The sequence below is a fragment of the Marmota monax genome, unplaced genomic scaffold (genome assembly GCF_021218885.2).
Source record: "Marmota monax isolate L192 unplaced genomic scaffold, Marmota_monax_Labrador192_F-V1.1 WCK01_AAM20220418_F8-fsc00002, whole genome shotgun sequence".
Lineage (NCBI taxonomy): Eukaryota > Metazoa > Chordata > Mammalia > Rodentia > Sciuridae > Marmota > Marmota monax.
Genome location: NW_026693571.1, coordinates 32,424,122 through 32,447,393, shown reverse-complemented (window position 1 = coordinate 32,447,393; position 23,272 = coordinate 32,424,122). Strand labels below are relative to the sequence as shown.

The window sequence follows — 23,272 nt, the reverse complement described above, 5'->3', positions numbered from 1 at the left end:
GAGTTTATCCACAGCAATAGGAAGCAAGGCAAGATGGAGAGGGTGGACACAAATGTGAGTAGGGACACGAAGAGAAAAGAGCTTGTTGAAATTCTCTGCTGAAACTTCCTTTTCCTGAAGGGATCAGGACGCAGGATTATCGTACTGCTGGTTATCTGTGACAGTCTTGCTTCCCCACATGTTTGAACATTAGAGAAGCACGCCGAGGCAAGCATATAAAGCAGGGTTTATTTAAAAAGGGGTAACAGTCTGGTTGGGGTCACAGGACATTTGTTGACCATGCTCCCCTGGGTGGTACTTTCTGCTGCCGCCAAAGCAGCCCCGTCTCAAGAATGCAGTAGTCCTAGGACCAGGGGTATTGCGGGCAACAAGGATCTTTCATACAAGGCAGCCACCTCTTCCTGAATATGGAGGAAAAGTTCTTCCTGGGCTGATCCCTGAGGAATTCTTCCAGTTTCTTTATCCTAAAACTGGTGTAATAGGACCCTACATGCTTGGAACTGGTCTTATCTTGTATTTTCTATCCAAAGAAATATATGTGATTACCCCAGAGACCTTCTCTGCCATATCAATAGTGGGTTTACTCGTCTATGTAATTAAAATATATGGTGCCTCTATTGGAGAATTTATTGATGAGCAAAAAATTGCCCCACTAGAAGAGGTGAAGCCACAGTGAACAGAGTCTGAGAGTTCTGGGAAAGAACTGATCTTACTCTGCTTGTCCCATGGGTTTTCTCTCATTCTTCCCAAAATGACATTGGGAAGAAACCAGTAGAAAACATCAGAAGCTTGGGTTGGAGTTGTGGCTCAAAGGTAGATGCAATTGAGTTGGAGAAGTCACTGCAGGCACTGGTTCAGAAGCGCCACTATCTTTTTGATGTCCAGAGGAATAACATTGCTATGGCCTTGGAGGTTACTTACTGGGAATGGCTACATAAAGTATACAAGGAGGTAAAGAATCACCTGGATTATTATATCTCTGTGCAGAATATGATGCATCCAAAGGAACAGGAGCACGTCATAAACTGGGTAGAGAAGCACGTGGTACAGAGCATCTCTGCACAGCAGGAAAAGGAGATGATTGTCAAGTGCATTTCAGATCTCCAGCTGCTCGAAAAGAAGTCTCAAGCACAGCCAGTTATGTAAATGTATCTGTCTCAGTTGAGACAGCTACGCACAATTGACTGAATAAATGAAAACTAGTCTACACAAAAAAAATAAAATAAAATAAAAATAAAAAGGGGTAACAGACTTCTCCCGAGAACGGGACCATAGTTGGTATCATGGTATCCCAAGAAATGAGGTGCTCTGCCCTTTTCATATGTCCTAGGATTCCTTTGTTCTCCTGCTTTTCCCCCTTATCTTTCTCCTAGTATGGAGGTGAATAGGCCCAGGAATGCTGGGTAGAGTGGTGAAAAGGTGGGAAATGGGTGGGCTGAAGGGGAAAGGGCTGGGTGGAGTAGCCAAGGACACATTAACAACCTTATAACTCTCTGTAGGGAGAGGAAATTCCTGGGACAGTTTACCTTGGCAACAGGTTGGAGCAGGGGCAGGTTCTCGACAAGATCCGTCAGGGGACAATCTCCAACTTCCCAGACTCACTTAAAATTGGCCTCCTTGACCTGACCTGACTCGATTTACCTATCTACACTGCCTGCCTGTCTAATACTGGCTTCAAAGAGAATAATTTATCTAGGAAGGTGGGGGAGTGAATGGACCAGGGAGATCTGAAATGATTGCCAGGTAACATTACAAGCCTACTAGAATTCAATGTTCCAGAATCTAAAGAGTGACTAATCATTGAGGGTTTTTCTTGGCCAGACTGTATGAGTAAATACAGGTGAGGAAGAGGCAGAGTTGCAATCTGGTTGTGGTTTTATCAGGTATTAGCAAATGAGCACACACTGAGAAGTTGGAGCATTATGAACAATAGAGCTAGGTTGCTATAACAAAGCAACCCAACATTTACTCTGTGACTTAAAACAGATGTCTTTGTCTACTTCAGCACAATCAGAAGGTAGCACTGCAGATCACTGGGTCTCAGCTTCAAGCAATCATTTACAAACTGAAGGACCTTCCATCTTGTTTCTCTTCCATGCCTAAGGTATTTTGCTCATCTGAATCATGGAAACAAGGTAGCAGCTTGAGGAGGAAGCACTGCCCTCATTTTAAGGGCTAATGGCTTATGTTCCATTAGCAAAGTACATTCTGATTTCCGATGCTACAGTTCAATGTAAGGAAGCCCAGGAATCAGTGTGCAAGTGAGGCTCTACTTCTATCATTTTAAAAGGGGAGAATAGATGATAAAGATGATGATGATGATGATGATGATGATTTTGGTGGAAGTGCTGAGGATCAAACTCAGAACTTCCCATATGTTAGGTAAGTTCTCTACCACTGAGGTGCTTCCCCAGACCAGGAGGATGGATCTTAGCAGACAATTAGAACTCTCTGCAATGGAGTGATTATAACGTAAGAATTTACACGAAGCAATGAAGAATGGGAGGATCTGAGAAGAAGGAGGCATAACCAAAAGGTGGTAGAGTTGTGGATAGCAGAGTATAAGGATGACTAAGGTCAGGATTCTAGAAAGATGCTTGACATTGAGAACATGGAATTATACTCATTGATTACATCAGGATGTAAGATGATCTCATATAAGGAGTGACTCACACAGGATGAAAGGCAAAATTATAGGAGTAAAAGAGGTCAAGGAACCGAGGTAAGACATGTGAAGGCTGAGCCATATGAATGTTGAAATGCTGGGTACTCCTGTCCCAGCTACTAAAATCTTTTAAGAAATGAAGGCAAGTGATAAATGTGGGATAGTAGTTAGCATAATCTGATGATATGAGATTCAAAGCTAGAATATTATTAGTTATCTAATTAGTTATACATGACAGTAGAATGCATTTTGACACATTGTATACAAATAGAGCACAACTTCTTATTCCTCTGCTGTACATGGTGCAGAGTCACACCAATACTGTAATCATGCATGTATGTAGGGTAATAATGTCTGTCTCCTTCTACCATCCTTCCATCCCCACTGCCCCACCCTTCCCCTCATTCCCCCTCACACAATCCAAAGTTCCTTCATTCTTCCTACCCCCACTCCCAAAACCTGCCTTACTGTGGATCAGCATCTACTTATCAGAGAAAACATTTGGCCTTTAGTTTTTTAGGACTGACTTAGTTCACTTAGCATGATATTCTCCAGTTCCGCTCATTTACCAGCAAATACCATAATTTCATTCTTCTTTAAAGCTGAGTAATATTCCATTGTGTATATGTGCCACATTTTCTTTAACCATTCATCTGTTGAGGGGCATCTATATTGGTTCCATAATTTGGCTATTGTGAATTGAGTTGCTATAAATATTGATGCGGCTGCATCATTGTAGTATGCTGACTTTAAGTCCTTTGGGTAAAGACCGAGGAGTGGGATAGCTGGGTCAAATGGTGGTTCCATTTCAAGTTTTTTTTTTTTTAAATAAAGCTCTATCATTTTATTTTTATTTATTTTTTATTTTTTAGTTATAGTTGGACACAAGGCCTTCATTTTATTTATTTTATGTGGTGCAGAAGATTGAACCCAGGGCCGCACATGTGTAAGGCGAGCGCTCTACTGCTGAGCCACAATCCCAGCCCCCCATTTCGTTTTCTGAGGAATCTCCATACTGCTTTCAATAGTGGTTGCACCAATTTGCTGTGTATGAGTGTACCTTTTTCCCACCAGCAATTTTTGAGTGTACCTTTTTCCCCACATCCTCACAAACACTTATTATTGCTTTTATTCTTGATATTTGCCATTCTGACTGGAGTGAGATGAAATTTTAGATTACTTTTGGTTTGCATTTCTCTAATTGCTAGAGATAATGAACATTTTTTTTCATGTTTGTTAATCGATTTTATTTCTTCTTCTGTGAAGTGTCTGTTTAGTTCCTTAACCCACTTATTGATTGGGTTATTTGTTTTGTGTGTGTGTGTGTGTGTGTGTCTGTGTGTGTTTTTAGAGTTCTTTATATATCCTGGAGATTAGTACCCTATATATATAAAAATTTTTTGAGAGGGCATCTTGGTATATTGCTCAGCCTATTCTTCAACCCTCTCCAACTCCTGGGCTCAAGTGATTCTTCTGGCCTCCAAGTAGCTGGGGTTATAGGTCATGCCACCATACTGGCTAAAAGCTGGGAATTTTTAGGGAGGAGAAGTAGTTTGAAACTGGAAATGAAGAGTGAAGGGAATCCTCATTCCATCTCCAGTCTGTTAAGCAGGATGTGAGAGCTAGAGAGAGCTACAGGGGAAGTGGAAATCTCCCAGGGGTGATTCAGGTTTCAGGCCCAGCAAGGCAGGGAAGGGGGCCTTCACAGAGCAGGGTGAGGACTATGCTTCCCACTTTAGGCATTACAGTGAGCACAGAGGGAACATGGTTGGGGAAGAATGGGAGAATGGAAGAGAAGGTGTTAGAGAGTCAGTCAGCTGTGTCGGGGCTGGAGTGAGGGACTTGGAGGGTGCCTGGATGTGCACAGCTGCTTTTAGTGTTGATGGAAACAGGGATAAAGGGATGGTGTGATTAATCATGGTGGATTCAGGGTAGATAAGGTTGACAAGGTTGAGAGTGTTTTGTGGTAGGGAGGAATGAGAGGTCTTTTCAGGAATTCTGAGGCCATTCTGCTCTTTGGCCACTGCAAGGAGAAGCCAGGGAAGGGTGGTTTGAATTACAGCTAGAGTAAGAAAAACAGCTGGAATCTATAAAGGAATTTCCTCTGGAGGAAGGGCAGGGTTCTCCTCAGGCTGATGAGCTACTGATTTTTGTTTTTTTTAAACATTTAGTTTTTCGTTGTAGGTTGACACAATACCTTTTTTTTTTTTTTTTAATGTGGGGCTGAGGATTGAACCCAGTGCCTCACGCATGCTAGGCAAGTGCTCTACCTTTGAGCCACAACTCCAACCCAAGCTTCTGATGTTTTCTACTGGTTTCTTCCCAATGTCATTTTGGGAAGAATGAGAGAAAACCCATGGGACAAGCAGAGTAAGATCAGTTCTTTCCCAGAACTCTCAGACTCTGTTCACTGTGGCTGGAATCTCACACACGGCAGGGGAAATTCTTGCCATATGGCATCACCAAGCCAAAATTTATCATCTATTTTTAAGAGATTATAATTTCTGGAGACTTTTCCTGGCATATCCCCCAGATTCTTCTTCCTGATATATTTCTAGTTTATGAATCAAGTCTTTCATCCATTTATTTATCCAACAAGTATTTCTTTCCTTAGTAATTAGTCTAGCGTAGCTTTATTTTAGGCATTTAGGAAAAGATAGTAGTGGTCTATTCCCAATTCTGCAAGAGTTTAGTCTATTTGGGATAATAAGATAAAAAATAAAAAAAGATAGAAGGAAGGACACAAAGGGAAGAGAGAGGAGAAAGACCACATTGACAGTAGCCAAAACAGGTTATTTTGGGCCAAAATATGTTATTTTGGGCTGGGAGTATAGTTCAGTGGTAGAGTGCATACCTAGCATACATAAGGTCCTGGGTTCCATGCTCAGCATTGCAAAAAAAAAAAAAAAAGTTAAATTTAAAAAGCTATATGTGAAACTCATGAAAACTACAAAACTTTATTATGGGACATGAAACAGGATTACATAAATGGAGAGACTAACTGGGTTCCCAGAAGGGGAAGATTCAGTATTGAAACAACATCAAATATGTTGAAATTAATCTAAAATTCAATGTCCTCCGGTAAATATGCAATATGCCAACTAAAATTTTTTAAACTTGATGAGCTGATCATAAAAAACTAAAAACTATTGAGTAAGCTACACATGAGCCAAAAAGCTTTCTTTGAAGGGAAACAAACAGCAATCCCACTTCTGGGTGTGTATATATGTGTGTATATATGTATGTATACATATGTGTACGTGTATATTGACAATCTCTCTCTCATATATATACTAGAAGAGCCAAATTTGCACATGCTTGATTCTTCTTGAATTGGTATTGTCTTTTGCCATCACCTATGGACCTCAGACTCCAGATTCTTCAGTTTTGAACACAGACTGGTAATAGTGGCTCTTCAGGAAGCCTCCAGGCCTTCAGTCTTAGGCTGGGCTGCATCATTGGTCCCTCTGGTTCTAAGGCTCCAGATTCTTGGACTTGAATAGCTACTGGTATCCCTGGCTCTCCAGCCTATAGATGGCAATTGTAGGAAGATGCAGCCTCTGATGGTGTGAGCCAATCTAATAAATCCCCTCTTCTAATTATATATATTCTATTGTTTTTATTCCTCTGGAGAACCCTAATATACCTCCTAAATTTAAGACAATTATAGCAATGTGATGACTGACTGGAAAGGAAAAACAAACAGAAAAGAATAGCAAACTCATTTGAAAAAACAATAGGAAGCTTTGCACAGTGACAGAATCATTAGCCAATGAGGTTTATCTGAGGCAAGATTATTGCTAATTGAAAATGATTCCCCACACCCCACCATGATGGCTTGAAATACAGTCAGCATTGGCAATTTTGACAGTCTTTACAGAGACTGAACATAAACAAACAAAAGCAAAACTGGAAATTAATGCTAATTTTTTGGAAAAAAACTTACTTTGCAGTACTGGGAGTTAAACCAGGATCTTGAGCATGCTAGGTGAGCATTCTACCACTAAATTATATCCTCAGATTTAATGCTAACTTGTAATGATTTTTTTTAACATGCTGGATACCAACTTAATTTTTCACGATAGAACATGGTGATTTTAAAAATATATTTTGGATCCAAAAATTATAATGTTAACAAAACTCCTTTCATTCTCAACTACTTGTCTATGTAAATAAGATGTCCCAGCATTTCCAGCTATAAAAACAAAAATATTTTACATATCATGTTATATTCATTATATTTATAAAATTATATTATACATAATATTGTTAATTTGAACCTGTCTCAATATTGCAATCAGTAATCTTCATCCATAAAAATGAATAAACTACATCTAGTGCTGTCATTCAGATATGCATTTACAATTTTTTTTCTGGTATTGGGAATTAAACCTACAGTGTTTTACCCCTATCCTCCTCCTTCAGCCCTTCTTTAATTTTGTTTTGTTTTGAGGCAGGGTCTCACTGAGTTGCCCAGGCTGGCCTCAAATTTACAATCCTCCTGCCTTATTCTTCTGAGTAGTTGGAATTACAGGCCTGAGCCACAATGCCAGGCTGCAATTTTCTTTTTTATGTTTTAAGAATGACAAACTTGCCAGGCATGGATACCAAAGAATGACTGATAATTTCTCACAAATAGATTTTTTTTTTTCTATAATCCCAGCAACCCAGGGGGCTGAGGCAGGAACACTACAAGTTCAAAGCCAGCCTCAGCAACTCAGTGAGTCTCTTTGCAATTGTCTATAAATAAATAAATAAATAAATAAATAAAATACAAAATTGTAGCCAGGCATGGTGCACACTATAATTCCATTGGGAGGCTGAGGCAGGAGGATCCCAAGTTTGAAGCCAGCCTGGGCAATTTAGCCAGACATTGTCTCAAAATAAAAAATAACCATGGGGATGTAGCTCAGTGGCAGAGTGCCCTGCTGGGTTCAATCTTTAGTAATGCACAAATTTTTGAAAAATTATATTGTTATATTGATTAAAATTTTTACTACTAATAATTAAAATGATAGAAGATTTGAATATTTAGACCATTTATTAACCCAGGAAATAAATTAATTTAAATTTATTTACATATAAGTTACAGGTTACAGAGTATAATTGATGATTAGACTTCAACTGTAAAAAGTGTTTTACATTAAGATAAAACCATGTGGGAAAAGTAGAATAGAAATGTTAGTTCCAGGATCTGAAAGACTGATGCGAAATCTCTGGATGTTTAAAAAAAAAAAGCCTCAAATTATTAGGATATTTAGATTTCACTGGATACATTTTTTTTTTTAACAACAATGTAACATGGTTTGAGACCGAGTCTTTAGTTTGCTTAGGGCCTAACTAAGTTTCTGAGGCTGGCTTTGAACTTGCGATCCTCACATCTCAGCCTTCCATGCCCTCTAATATTTTTTAAATGAAATGTACATTAGCGACTGTTGGATCCAAATTACACCTTGATTAGAAAATAATTGGGAAATGTAGCTCAAGGAATAGTGTTTAAACCAGGCACAGTGGTATATGCCTCTAATCCCAGTTGCTTAGGAGAATTAGTTCAAGGAAGTCTTGGCAATTTAGCAAGATCTTGTCTCAAAAATTGGGGGTGCAGACATCCACTGTGGTACACACCTGTAATCCCAGTGGCTTGGGAGGCTGAGGCAGGAGAATTGTGAGTTCAAAGCCACCATTAGCAACTCAGAGAGGCCCCAAGGTACTTAGTATTTTATTAAAAATGGCTGGGGATGTGGCTCTGTGGTTAAGCGCCCATGGGTTCAATCCCTGGTACCAAAAATAAATAAATTTTTAAAATGGGGGTGCAGCTCAGGAACAGAGTGCTCCTGGGTTCAGTCCCCAAACCCACTGTATCCCAGAGCGGGAAGCAGGGTGGGGAGAGTGAGAGAGAAGAACAAGTGCTTAATTGAAGTATGGGCAAGTTAAGAAAGCACTTTGATAACCAGAGAGAGAGAGTTACATGAAAGTATCTCCTTTATACTAAATCTTGAAAGAGGAGTAGCTCAGGAGAGGCCAATTAATGCAAAAAGAGCTGAAAAAAGAAATCTTTGCCAGGATTACAACAGAAATGGAAATTTCAAACTGTTGCCCAGGTCATCACTTCAGAAAATGTGTTCTGTAAGAAGTAAGGATGCACAAGAAGGTTGACAGCTGTTCTGTGGAAAAAAATTTTGTTACTGACAATTTCATTTTTAAAAGGTATCCTTAAAAAAAAAAAATCTCTGTGTGAGAAATTACCAGTCACTTTTCGGTATCCATAGGGGATTGATTCCAGGACCCCCTTGAATATCAAAACCCAAGCCCAAGTCTCTTATATAAAATGCCATAATATTGGCATATAAACTACACAATCATACTTTACACTTTAAATTGACTCTATATTCCTTATAACTAACACAAAGTAAATGCCACATAACTATTCTACTGTATTATTTAGGAAACAATGACAAATAAAATAAGTCTGTACATAGTCAGAACAAAGGCGATTTTTTTCTAAATGTTTTTGATCCAAGGTTGGTTGAATCTGTGGGTGCAGAACCCATATATATGAAGGGTCGGCTTCATACTAATAAAATTGTACATGGGATTGTTCTGTAACAAGTGGCCTTGTGAGAGTATAGCACAATAATTAAGAGGATAGATTTTGGTGCCAGAGTGATGGGTTCAAATCAATGCTGGCTATATACTAGTAGTGCACAGTAAGTGCATGGGCAAAATGACACAACTGCTACCACTTTCTTCATGAGGTTGTTGCCAGGGTTAAGTGAAATACGTTATAAGGAAAATGCTTAGAAACATGGTCTGGGATATAGTAAGTGATATGGATGGACTTACGGGCCATACCTAAGAATGTCAGAGATGACTTGACATGGGGTGAGGGGCCTTTGATATTCAAGTCAGTGCATTGTCAGCTTAAATATTAATAATGGCCATGCTATGTTATTGTTCAACAAACATTAACTTGTTGGCTACTGGTTTGTCTTAATAAATGTGATGTGCCTTCTTTTAGAGTATATTACTATACTTTTTACTTTCACTAAAACGTTAATTAATGTATAAGGTTAAAAAACATATAAATCAAAATTCAATATTTTCAATTTTAGTGATTCTGCACCAAAAATTAGATCACATTGTGCTTAATCCAAGTACATCTCATAAACTCCTGTAATATTTTGTAAAGACAAAAACAATTTTGGAAAGGGTTAAATTTTTGGAAAATGCTGAACTGTACATGAAATGACTAAAATATTGACCAAAGGTACAAGACTGCCAAAATACCTGCATTAAACTTTTCCAGTTGGACTGTGGACTATTTAGGTGACCTTGTTATGCCATTAAAGATACCACTGATGACTATAGGTGAACATTTTTTTTTTGAGATGGTGTCTCATTATGTGTTGCTTAGGCTGTCCTTGAATTTGCAATCTCCTGCCTCAGCCTCCCAAGTAGCTAAGATTATAGGCATTTGCTATGATGTTCAGCCTATTTTATCAATTGAATATAACTTGACTACAGGGCTGGTCGACACTGTATTGGTGCTAATAGATTCACATTAACATTTTTTGGGATACCAGGATTATATTTAATACACTGCCAAGTAGGAATGTACTGGCATTCACTGTGGCGATAATATTAAGTGAGGGACTGAAAGTTTAGCCAATGCTTTGTATTTTTTGTCATTTCTGAATTTTATAAAAAGTTTAGCCTGCTACAATATTTAGCTCCTCTTTTCACCTTAAATAATGAATGGAATGTCAATTATTCTTGGAAGGAAAGCAAGCAGGAGGCAGAAAATAGTAATTTTTTAAACATTTTTGGGTTTGATGCATCAAAGAGAATCTAAAAATTATGGACTCTCTCCAAAAAACTACACATTTTTACAATACTTAGTATATTTCAGGGATGTGAGTAATGTTTCTCAAAGTATCATCCATGGACCATTTGCTTCCAAATTTCTCGAGGTTCTAGTTAAGTTCAGATTCGTGAGTCCTACTACTGGTTTGAAATCTCACCAGATCAGGCCCAGAAACAACAGCAACAACAATAATCATCATTATTATTTTTGCTGTGCTGGTGATGGAACTCAGGGCCTTACATATGTTAGGCAAGTACTCTGCCGCTGAGTTATACCCTTAACCCCAAAATAAAACTTTGAACAACATTCACTTTTTAAATTTTTTTTTTTTTTTTTTTTTTTAGTGCAGATAGACATAATACCTTTATTTTATTTATTTTTATGTGGTGCTGAGGATCAAACCTAGTGCTTCACACATTAGGGAAGCTCTCTACCACAGAGCCACAACCCCAGCACCAATATCAACATTTTTTTTTTTTTTTTTTGTACTAGGGATTGAACTCAGGGGCACTCAACCACTGAGCCATATTCCCAGCCCTATTTTGTATTATTATTTAGAGACAGGGTTTCACTGAATTGCTTAGTGCCTTGCTTTTTGCTGAGGCTGGCTTTGAACTTGTGATCCTCCTGCCCTAGCCTCCTGAGCCGCTGAAATTACAGGCATGCACCACTGTGCCTGGCCCTAACATGCACCTTTAAAATTAAAAAATAAACTTTTTTTTTAATAAAAGGAAAACACAAGAGAAATAAGCATATCCATGTATATCATTTTAAAAGTCAAACAGTACTAGAAGGCTTGTGGTTAAAACAAGTCTCTTATCCCTACTTTTCTCAACACCTAGTCTTATCCCTCAACTTCTTTAATTTCACTAATATTTTTCTCCATATATTAAAAAACATATATGCTATGTCCATTTTTCTTTCCTTGATTTTGGTGCTGGAGATTAAACCTGTGGCCTTGTACATTCTAGGCAACTGCTCTATCACTGAGCTAGATCTCAAGCTCCTTATACCACTGTTTGCTGATTTATCAACTTTAGTCCTTGTCTGTTGACTTCCTGGCATGGTGAAAAAACACTAAATATCTCTCCCCTAGCTCAACTTTGTTTTTCTTACCCTGAACCCTAATTATAATTTTTTGTTAAACCAATGGTCAATGGTAAGTCAATATCAATATTAATCAGAGTGAACTATGATGATTGCAACTTCTTTTCCTCCATGTTTTCATTTTTTTTGAAGTTAATAACTGCCTCATTTTCCCATTATTTTATCTACCTATTGTTAATGTTTTCCCAATGTTCCAGCATCTCTGCTATATACTGACCGATTTCATATATATACACATATATACATATATATATATATGTGTGTATATATATATATAAATATTTATTTAGTTGTAGTTGGATGCCATAACTTTATTTATTTTTATGTGGTGCTGGGGATCGAACCCAAGGCCTTGCATATGCTAGGCAAATGCTCTACCGCTGAGCCACAACCCCAGCCCAATTTCATATATATATTTTTTTAGTTGTAGATGGACACAATACCTTTATTTTATTTACTTTTATGTGGTGCTGAGGATTGAACCCAGTGCCTTATACATGCTAGGCAAATGCTCTGCCACTGAGCTACAACCCCAGCCCCCAATCCCATTTTTTTTTTTAATGCTGAAAACACTTTAACATTATTTATTTATTTTTAAATTTTTTCTGAGCTGCCTCTGGAGCCCTCTTTCTTCCTCCTCATTTCCGGTACTGTTGTTTCCTTGAAGTTCTGGGATATCCCCTCGTGCCACCTTAGGATTTTCCTTGCTACTTTTCTTGTTGTATCTTCTTTTCCACATCTTCCATGTTCTTTTTTTATTTCCTTATTTTGCTGAAGTAGTCCTTCCAGTTTCCTAAGAAAGAATGCACAGGAGGTATAACATTTGAGATCTTGTATATCTGAAAATGTATAATTTATGTGACTTGATTCACAGTTAGTTTGGTTAAGGATTCTAAGCTAAAAATAGTTTTCCCTCAGATTTTTTTTAGTTCTCTTTCTTTCTGTCTTTTTGGTCCTGGGGATAGAACCAGGATATGCTAAGCAAATGTTCTTTCATTGAATTATATCCCAGCCTTCCCTAATTTTTAAGGTTATGCTTTATTATTTTCTATCAAGGGTAACAATACTGATGCAATTTTGAGGGTTTTTTTCTGATCAGCTTTCTGTTTCTGTAGATTTTATAATTTTTTTCTTTGTCCAAGATGTTCTGAAACATGATGTGACTTGAAATGGTTTTGTTTAAAATTTTAAGATGAGCCTGTCAATAATGGGCACTCCTAGGCTGGGGTTGTGGCTTAGTGGCAGAGCACTTGCCTAGCATGTGTGAGGCACTGGGTTCGATCTTCAGCACCACATAAAAATAAATAAATAAAAAAAAGGCATTCTGTCCATCTACAACTCCAAAATAAAAGCACTCCTATCTTTGAGTCTGGGAAATTTCCTTCTATAATTTCCCTGATAATTTGCTCTCCTTATTTTTTTCTGATTGCTCTTCCTAAAATTCCTATTAATAAACACTAGGATTCTCTGACATTCTCATCTTTCCTCTTTTATTTTCTATCTTTCCACAACCTTATTTTTACCTTTTATTGAATATTTACAAGTGTAAATATTCACAGATTCCCCTTCATATTTTGAGATACTACACATTTGTGTTAGTCAACTTTCCATCACTATAATGAGATACTTGAAATGATTAATAGCTTGCTGTTGCTATTGGGGTGGTGGTGGAACTTTTAAAAGTAGGGCCTAGTAACAGATCTTCAGGTCATTAGGGGCATACCCTTGAAGGAAACAGTGGGACCCCGGTCCCTTCCTCTTGCTCTCTTTTGTTCTCTAGTCATGAGATAAGTGGTTCTGCTCTGCCACACATGTCCATTTTGCATCTGGCACCCCACCAGAGGTCTAAAGCAATGGGTCCACTTGATCTTGGACTGGAACCTCTAAAACCATGAGCCAAAATAACCTTTTCTATGTGGAGTATGATTTTTTAAAATTCACAAGTAGATGTGCCTGCAGTGAAGTTTTTCACTGCTGGCACATCTACCTGTGATATTTGGGCTCTGCTGTACCCCTTCTCTGAGAGGAGAACATTCACTTAATGCCCCTCTTTTGGTCCACTGAGGGAAAGCTGTCTAGCTGTGCAGTCTGAGTACAGAAACCTAGGGGCTAACTATTTCAAAGAGACTTGCAACCATCCCTCCTAATCTGAGCCTGTATCTGAACTAACTTTCAGGGGCAGCTGGTACCTCCCAAATGCTGAAGCTTTAATCTCCCAGGAGAACTGGCCTTCATCTTGAGATTTAGGTTTCAATCTCCTCTTCTCTGCTAAACTAATTACTATTCCTTCATTCACTGTCATCTTCCATATACTTCTTGTCCAAACACTTGTTGAAATCTCTACTCTCATACTCCCCATCCTTTGTTTTGTCATTATAGGTTAATGGGTTATTGTTTCTTTTATTTCTTTACTGACACTTTAATGAGTTTTGAAGGAAAAAAATTATTGTGTACAAGGGAGATTCTTGTGAGCAAATCACAATTCATAAGTGGAATTCCGAAGTAATTTTTTTTTTTTTTTGGTACTGGGGATTGCACTCAGTGATGGTCTACCACTGTGTTACATCTAAGCCCATTTTATTTTTTATTTTGAGACACAGTCTCACTAAGTTGCAGAGGTTGGCCTTGAACTTGCCATCCTCCCTAGTCATAACAACTATAGGCATGTAACACTATGCCTGGCTCCAGAGTAATTCTTATGCAACATATACTTGAGGGCTACCCGCTAATTAGAATACTGAATAACTAGTGACCATTTACACGAACTAGATAAATTTATGTGAAATGAATGATTTGCAAACCAACTATGATGTTTGGTGAACTACTGTCCTAGGGAAGGACAAATGAATAAGAAGAAGAAAGGAAAGAAGGAAGGTCACAAATTAATTGTAGCTATTTTTATCTATCTACACTGTGGGATAGATACATTTTTATATTCATCTTTGTACTTTTTCTTCATTTTCTAAATTTTATGCACTGTCCATGATTATTGTTGAGAGTATGGGAGAGAATTTCTGTACATCTCCCTAATATCTTACCTGTAGAGGTGACATACTGTCCACAGAATCTAAAACACATACATTGACTGGATAGGCTCTTATTGAAAGCTTAGACCAAAGTTAAACATTACAGAGGTATTATTAGGAAATAGGCAAATATTTCCTGAATCATAAACGACTAATCCTGAAAAGAAACTATGAAATAAAAGTTGGGGTTGGGAGTTGGAAGTGTCTTCCTTCCTTTTTCTTTCAGTGCTGGGGATTAAACCCACGACTTTGTACATGCTATGTAAGCATTCTATCACTGAGCTACACCATAGCCCTAAAATCCAGTGTTTTAAGGGACTAGAAAACAGAATCAGAGGAGTAACTAAAAATGGAGATAAAGGGAGTTAGCCAGTCGATGTGTAATCAGTGACATTAAATTGAGCAGTGAAAAATAAATAGGAGTTAACCAGACATAGTTGTGGGAAGGGGGTGTGGGTAGAAGTAAAAGCACATCACTGTGACTGGAAGATAGCCAGTGTGTGGGGTGGAGGGTGATGTGAGATATATTTGGGAGGTAGACAGTGACCTAATCATATAGGACTTTGCAGGCAACACTAAAAATTTTGGGTTTTACTAGGAGAATTACTAGGAGGTTTACTAGAAACCATTGAAATGTTTTAATCAAGGAAGTGACATGAAACAATTTACATTTTTGAAAGATCCCTATGGCAGTGGCAATGGGGCAAGGAAGTACCAATTATGGCTCTTGCCAAAGTCCCGGACATAATGGTAGCTTGAACTAAGGCGGTGGCAATGTACACAGAAAGAAATATTTGAAATTTAGAAGAGAAGGGTTAAGAGAGCTTCCTGTGTTTCTGTTTTAAACAAATATATAGAGGCAGATGTCATAGGGAAGATGTCAAGAGAAGCAGAATTTGGAACAAGTAAAGATCAAGAGTTCAGTGTGGGATGTTTGTAAGATATCCAAGCAGATATACCAAGTAGGGAGGTGATTATAAATATCGGGAAGAGATGTCAGATCCAGAGGTAAAAGATTATGTGTCATCAACAAATAGATGACATTTAAAGTCACAGAATGGGTGAGTTTATTTAGGGAGAGGGAGGATATAGATGAAAAGAGTAGAAGAGAGAGAAGGAAAGCCTTTAAGAATTTCCTATTTTTTTTTTTTTTTTTTAAGAATTTCCTATTTTAAAGAGAAGTACCTTCTGGAGGATGAGAGAGTAGTCTTTAAGTTTGGTTAAAATCAGAAGGAAGTCTGCATGCAGTACCAAAGAATGCAGGTTTCAAAAAGGAAGATATGATCAATTTGATTGCAAAGATGATAGGAAAATGTCCTTTGATTTCAGTACTGTGGGGGTCACTGATTACCACTGTAAATTATCAGGTAGATTAAACTCTGTTGCAAATGCCAGAGGGACAAATTTACCACGGATTAACCCATTAGGGTTCATTCAGTTCAATTTTAGATTTTGAATTTTATTTTTTCTGAGATGTTCTGGTTACAAGGATAACTATTTCATAACTTCTATTCTTTTTTACACTCACTTTTCAAAAAAAATAAATTTTGTTTTTTAAAAAAACTAAAACTCATTCTATCTTGCAATTGCCATAAAGGGTCCACTGGACCTTTTCTTATAGTCTCTTAGTGATTTTGATTTCCTCTAGTTTCATACAAATAAAACATTTTGATATATCATTATTGTAAGAATTATTTCCACATTACTCAACAATACTCCTAACTGTGCTAGAAAAGGCAAAAGGTATAGAATTTGTAATCACCTAGCAGGTAGATTCAATAGTGAAATAAATCATTCACTGTAAGATAATAATTTTCTTGGTTCACTACAATGTCTAAAATATTGCATTCTCTCTTTTTTGTGTGGGGGATGGGGGACTGGGGATTGAACTCAGGGGCACTCAACCATTGAGCCACATCCCCAACCCTATTTTGTATTTTATTTAGAGAGAGTCTCACTGAGTTGCTTAGCGCCCAGCTTTTGCTGAAGCTGGCTTTGAACTTGTAATCCTCCTGCCTTGGTCTCCTGAGCCGCTGGGACTGCATCATCATTTAAGGGAGTATTAAAAAAAAATCTGGAGATAGTATCTTTGCATTGTTTATTGTTGTTTTAATCTTTTATTAACCACTAATGAAATTCAGAGTTTTTCATTTGTCATCCCATATAGCAAAGAAAGGAAAATTGATAAAGAGAAACATTTCAAAATATTAGAAAAATTAGAAAATGAATGCAAAAAAAAAAAAAAAACCTCTAGATTTTAAGGATGATGGTGCAATGTATCATACAAGTGAATTCTTAGACTGTGAATTCACAAAGGACATTCTGGATGATTTTCTCAAGCTAAGAAAGATGACTCAACAACATGTATTTAAGTATTAAAAAAAAAAGTATGGAATTCTCATCCAGTTAGACATTTAATGGGAATGACTTTCTTATTCAATATTTTGCAACTAGAACCCAAGCCATTTTAAATTTTTTATTGTTGGCTGTTCAAAACATTACATAGTTCTTGATATATCATATTTCACCATTTGATTCAAGTGGGTTATGAGCTCCCATTTTTACCCCATATACAGATTGCAGAATCACATCAGTTACACATCCATTGATTTACATATTGCCATACTAGTGTCTGTTGTATTCTGCTGCCTTTCCTATCCTCTACTATCCCCCCTCCCCTCCCCTCCCCTCCCCTCTTCTCTCTCTGCCCCCTCTACTGACATTCGTTTGTCCCCCTTATATTATTTTTCCCCTTCCCCTCACTTCCTCTTGTATGTACTTTTGTATAACTCTGAGGGTCTCCTTCCATTTCCATGCATTTTCCCTTCTCTCTCCCTTTCCCTCCCACCTCTCATCCCTGTTTAATGTTAATCTTCTTCTCATGCTCTTCGACCCTACTCTGTTCTTAGTTACTCTCCTTATATCAAAGAAGACATTTGGCATTTGTTTTTTAGGGATTGGCTAGCTTCACTTAGCATAATCTGCTCTAATGCCATCCATTTCCCTGTAAATTCTATGATTTTGTCATTTTTTAATGCAGAGTAATACTCCATTGTGTATAAATGCCACTTTTTTTTTATCCATTCATCCATTGAAGGGCATCTAGGTTGAGAACCCAAGCCATTTTAAAAAGATGTGTGATGTACCTAAATCAATCGCTTTCATATACTCCAATAATTAATATGCTAAAAAAGAAATTGGGAGAAGTTCCCATTTGCAATAAACTCAAAATATTAATAAAATATTAATTTAACAAAGGATGTGATGAAGGACCCCTACAATGAAAACCACAGAACAATGAAGAAAGTAATTGAAGAAGACCTTAGAAGATGGAAAGACCATCCATGTTCTTGGAGAGGCAAAATTAGTATCAAAATGTCCATGTTGTCAGGTGTAGTGACGCATGCCTGTAAGCCCAGTGGCTCATGAGGATGAGGCAGAAGAATCTCAAGTTCAAAGCCAGCCTCAGCAAAAGCAAGTCTGCTAAGCAGCTCAGTGAGACCCTGTCTTTAAAGAAAATACAAAATAGGGCTGGGGATGTGGCTCAGTGGTTGAATGTCCCTGAGTTCAATCCCCAGTTTACCCCCCCATCACAGAAATGGCCATACTACCAAAAGTGTTATACAGATTCAATACAATTCCCATCAAAATACTAATGACATTCTTCACAGAAGTAGACAGAGCAGTTCTAAAATTCATTTGGAAAGATTAGAGACCTAGAATAATTAAAGCAATCCTGAGCAGAAAGTGTGATGCTAGAAGCAGAAGACCAGATCTGAAATTATAGTACAGAGCTATATTAATAAAAACAGCATGGCACTATCACTAAAACAGACATGAAAGACAAATGGAATAGAATAAAAGACACACACAAACTTATATAAATACAATTATCTTATACTAGACAAAGAAACCAAAACCATATGTTGGAGAAAAGATAGCCTCTTCAACTGGAAATCTACATGTAGAGGAATGAAACTTGACTCCTGTCTCTCATCTAGCACAAAAGTCTACTCAAAGTGGATCAAAGACCTAGGAATTAGACCCAAAACTCTGCAACTGCTAGAAGAAAATGTAGGCCCAATACTCCAACATGTTGGCATAGGAATCGACTTCCTTAAACAAGAATCCTAAAGCACAAGAAATTTAAAAAAAAAAAAATCAATAAATGGGATGACATCAAATTTAAAAGCTTCTGCACAGCAAAGGAAACAAGAGTGTGAAGACAGAACCCACAGAATGGGAGAAGATCTTTGCCACCTGCTTTTCAAATAGGGCATTAATATCCAGAATATATATGAAGAACTCAAAAAATTTAATACCAAAATACCAAATAACCCAATCAATAAATGGGCAAAAAAAGCTAAAAATTCATTTCTCGAAATAAATGCAAATCATCAACAAGTACATGAAAAAAATATTCAATATCTCTAGCAATTAGAAAAATGCAAATCAAAACTACATTGAGATTTCATCTTACTCCAGCCAGAATGGCAATTATCAAGAATACAAATAATACCAAGTGTTGGTGAGGATGTGGAGAAAAAGGTAAATTCATACACTGTTTGTGTGACTGCAAATTAGTGCAACCACTTTGAAAAGCAGTATGGAGATTTCTCAGAAATTTAGGAATGATATCACCATATGATCTGGGAAAAGTGGGGGAGGGGACATTTTATCAAAATAGAAGAAAGATCAGTAGAATAGATGAAGGGAACTGAGGGGTTGGGAGAAGGGATGGGATAAAGGAAGAAGAGTAGAATGAATCTTCCCTAACTTTCCTATGTACAAGTATGAATAGACCACAGTGAATCTCACCATCACAAGACACTAACTTAAAAAACAAAACAAAACAAAAAACAACTAAAAGTGCATAATAGATCAGTAGAGTAGAGAGAAGGGGAGGGATAAGGCGAAGGTAAGAGGAAATACTGGGGACTGAATTAGAGCAAATTATATTCCATGCTTTTATAATGAGTCCCAATGTTATATATAATTTAAAAGAACCAATAAAAAGAAAAAAAATGTGATATATGTTCTGCTATCTTTTGTGATCTCATGTATCAACATACTTTATAAAGTTTTCAAGGCAACAAATAATAAAGGAATATGCACATACATAGGTGAATGGAAGGAAACATCTGAGGTAGAGATGAAAAAAAATTCCATGAATTGCTAATTCTAATTTTTGTTTATAAACCTAAAAATGAAAATGTTTCGCAGTTAAGAAGCAAAGAATATGGCTATCCTGTCTTCAACAAAATGATGAATCATTGAAGTTTTCAAAAGCTTTGAGTTTTGTGTTTTTCAGGTACAAGAAACAAGATTAATTATGAACTAAAATTGTCAGAGATGTATTTGAAATGAATATGATAATTATGTTCCTGGCTCATATATGTTAATGGATAACTAGTTTTATTCAAACTGAAACTACCATTTATGGTACCTATTTCTTCAAATGTAGGAAAATATGGGATAAAAAAATGAGTTTGCTATGTTTAAATTAAAACTTATTAAATATCTTTTCAGTATTCTTTTATTCTTGCTTCTGTAAATGATTTGCAAAATAACTTAAAATATAAAAAAAATGGGGCTGGGTAATGTAGCTCAATGTTATGGCACTTGATTATCATGTGCAAGGTTCTGGGTTCAATCCCCAGCACTGTCAAAAAAAAAAGAAAGAAAGAAAAACTAAACAGGATCATTGGTGATGAGTTTTTTCCTCTGGCATACTGATAGATAAATAGATATAGGTTTATTTAACATAATAAGCAACAGAGAAAAACAGAACCAACGAACCTCTCAAAGATTCTTTTTTAGACTCAGATAATAAAAATTAACTCACCTAATTGGGAGAAGCAGCTTAGTATAGATGGACGGTGGATCAATAATGTCATTAAGGACCCAGCTTGATTATAATTCTCAGTTCTGCAATTTTCAGTTCTGGTTTCATCTATATATTTGTATCAAGACAGTTGCAGCAATGAATTTAGACATACAATATCCAAAGGAAGAAAAAAATATCTCTTAAAATTAAGGAAACTTTTTCTAGAATAACTCCTCCACCAGCTCCTTTTCCTCTTGCCTCCTTTGTCAGGAAGAAGGTGGTATAACACACCAGGGAGGCTACTGACAAAGTCCATGACAGTCTATCTGTGAAAGTCAAACTGAAACAACTTACAGAACATACACTAACAACTGTCACCTGGACTCAGAATAAACCTGGATACATGTCAGCCCTTTTAAGTCCTTTATTTTCATATTAATGTTATTCTGTCATCTCCAAGTTTTCAGAATATTATTACATTCCCTGTTCCTCTTTGACAGTTGCATACAGAGTCATATGATCAGTGCTGGAGACCAGGACTGTGACCAGTTTCAGCGACAGGCAGTGACCAATGAATGACAGACAAAAGACTGGGTTTTTGAAGAGGCCCTGAATAGCCAAAAAGAAAATTGATGAGACTGGGAAAGATGTCTAGGGCTGTATCTCCCAGAACTTTGTTGGCTAGGATTTTTGTACACTTGGAAAACTTAAAGCAGGTGGAATGACTAGAACTAGAATGAGGAAGAATGTGATGTTGAGAGGAAGCAAAGGAGAAAGAGGAGGGAGCAGAATCATTTCATATCCTTTTTTCTCCTTAACTTGAAGTCTTGTCCTTAATGGTTTGTTGCCTAGTCAAGACCATAACTAAGTTAATGGAGTAGACTATTTTGGATGATTTTTTTTTGAACCCAGGTGTGCTTAACCACTGAGCCACATCCTCAGCCCATTTTTTGTATTTTATTTAGAGACAGGGTGTCGCTGAGTTGCTTAGGTCTTCACTGAGTTGCTGAGGCTGCCTTTGAACTCTCAATTCTCCTTTCTTACCTGTCTCAGCCTCCAGAGCCACTGGGATTACAGGCCTGTGCTACTGCACCTGGCCCTCTTTTGGATGGTTGTATTGCATACTTGGACTGGGCTAGAACTGACAGTTCTTGACCACAGGGAACAAGGAAGACCTGTCAAGTTCTTTATGTAATTACAAAAGCTTCTAGGCTCATAGGGAGTACTTAGGTTTTAGTTACAATAATAAAGGGCATTTTCTGACCAAGGATGGGGTAAGAAAAGGAGATTTGTGGCCACCCCAGTGTGTTAAGTCACAGAGATGGAGCCAATACCTACCTTATAGGATTCTGATAAATAGTGCACCTTTATGAGGTGAAGACCCTTAGTAAACAGAACAAAGTTAAAATCCGGGCTCTGCTTACATTTAGTAGTGCAAAAGGATGACTGCTCCCCACTATGAATACCTAAAGCCACCACCTTAACAGTAAAAAATCTCAGAGAAAAAAACAATTTAAGTGTTAGTCTCTACCATCTTTCCCTTAGCTTTGTGAAACTGCAGCATTTTATTTTTCATACCTATTTATTCATAGCTATTTTCCAACCAAGGCCAGAAACCTACACAATTAAAGAGGGGTGGGGAATGCAAATTAAAATTAAACTTAGATCCTGAACATTTTTTTTTTTCCCTTGCTGGGGATCTAACTCAGAGCCTTGAGAATGCCAGGTCAGTGCTCTACGGTTCAGTTATACTTCCAGTCTCCTGATATTTTTGATTACTTATATTTATGGAAATACATTTGCCTTTTTGAGTCTTCAAGAGTCCTCAAAGGACTTGTTCAAAGGAATAAGTTGGAGAGCCCAGGAGGTAGGCTTGAGATTTTACTCACTTTTGCTCTATTATCCATCATCTGAAAAACTTTTTGAGTCCAAAGCTTATAAAACATAAAGAAGTTGCTTTAAATCTGGAAACGTCCTTCATCACAAAACATTAAATTCTCAGGGGAGCTGCGGTGGGACTGGACAGGAAAATGAACTCAAATACAATTCAGTCTTTCCCCAATCCAGATACTATGTGCAGTTATTAGTATAATTATATGCCTTTATTGTTAAATATAAATTAGGAAAGCAATTCCTCTATAAATTACCTTGGTTCTAAATCTATATAATATGCTCCACGCATTTTTAAAAAAGGGCTTAACATTTCACATGCAACTTTTTATATAATCATGGTATGTGGTGTGACCCAAGATGTCAAGCAGAACTAATGACATAAACTGCTTAAAATATATATTTTTTTTCTTTTTGGTTATTGAGGATTGAATACAGGGTGGTTTACCACTGAGCCACATCCCCAGCCCTTTTTTTTTTCATTTTGATTTTGAGACAGGGTCTCGCTAAGCTGCTTAGGGCAAACTGCTTAAATTTTAACGGAGAAATCTCTGGATGTGGAAGAAACCTGCCAATCAACACCTTGGGTGGCCATGGAAACAGCAAACTCAAGCACTAAGCCCTCTCCCCAGCAGTCGTCTTCTATAAAGGAGTCCTCGTACCTGCGCAGCGCGAGGACCCAAGTTCAGGGCTTTGTCTCGAAAGAACAAAGGTCGGCCAGCCGCCTTCTCACCGCGAGGCGAGACCCAAGGCTCCAAGGAGCCTCGTGCCCTCGTGGAGCCTCGAGCCCTGGTGGAACCGCGCCCCCGCCGTCACCGGCCCCAGCCCGGTCCCCTTTCCGCGCTGCCACGCCCCGCCCCACGCAAGGGGCCGCTGCTCGGGCCGCGCCTCCG

At 37.6% G+C, this 23,272-nt stretch overlaps 1 long non-coding RNA gene, 1 other non-coding gene and 1 pseudogene across 2 annotated transcripts; 2 read left to right on the top strand and 1 right to left on the bottom strand.

Moving 5' to 3' along the window:
• Window positions 1-279: 279 nt before the first annotated feature.
• On the top strand, window positions 280-1,202 carry LOC124102456 (ATP synthase F(0) complex subunit B1, mitochondrial-like; annotated as a pseudogene).
• Window positions 1,203-6,407: 5,205 nt separating this feature from the next.
• Window positions 6,408-6,548, top strand: LOC124102774 (U4 spliceosomal RNA). The gene has a single exon (XR_006854973.1). It is a non-coding gene; the product is annotated as a U4 spliceosomal RNA (small nuclear RNA).
• A 5,353-nt stretch (window positions 6,549-11,901) lies between these two features.
• LOC124102496 (uncharacterized) lies at window positions 11,902-23,234 on the bottom strand. The gene is made up of 3 exons (XR_006854885.2): window positions 23,042-23,234; window positions 20,508-20,615; window positions 11,902-12,429 (listed from the first exon to the last, which is right to left on the bottom strand). It is a non-coding gene; the product is annotated as an uncharacterized LOC124102496 (long non-coding RNA).
• Between the last annotated feature and the right edge of the window lie 38 nt (window positions 23,235-23,272).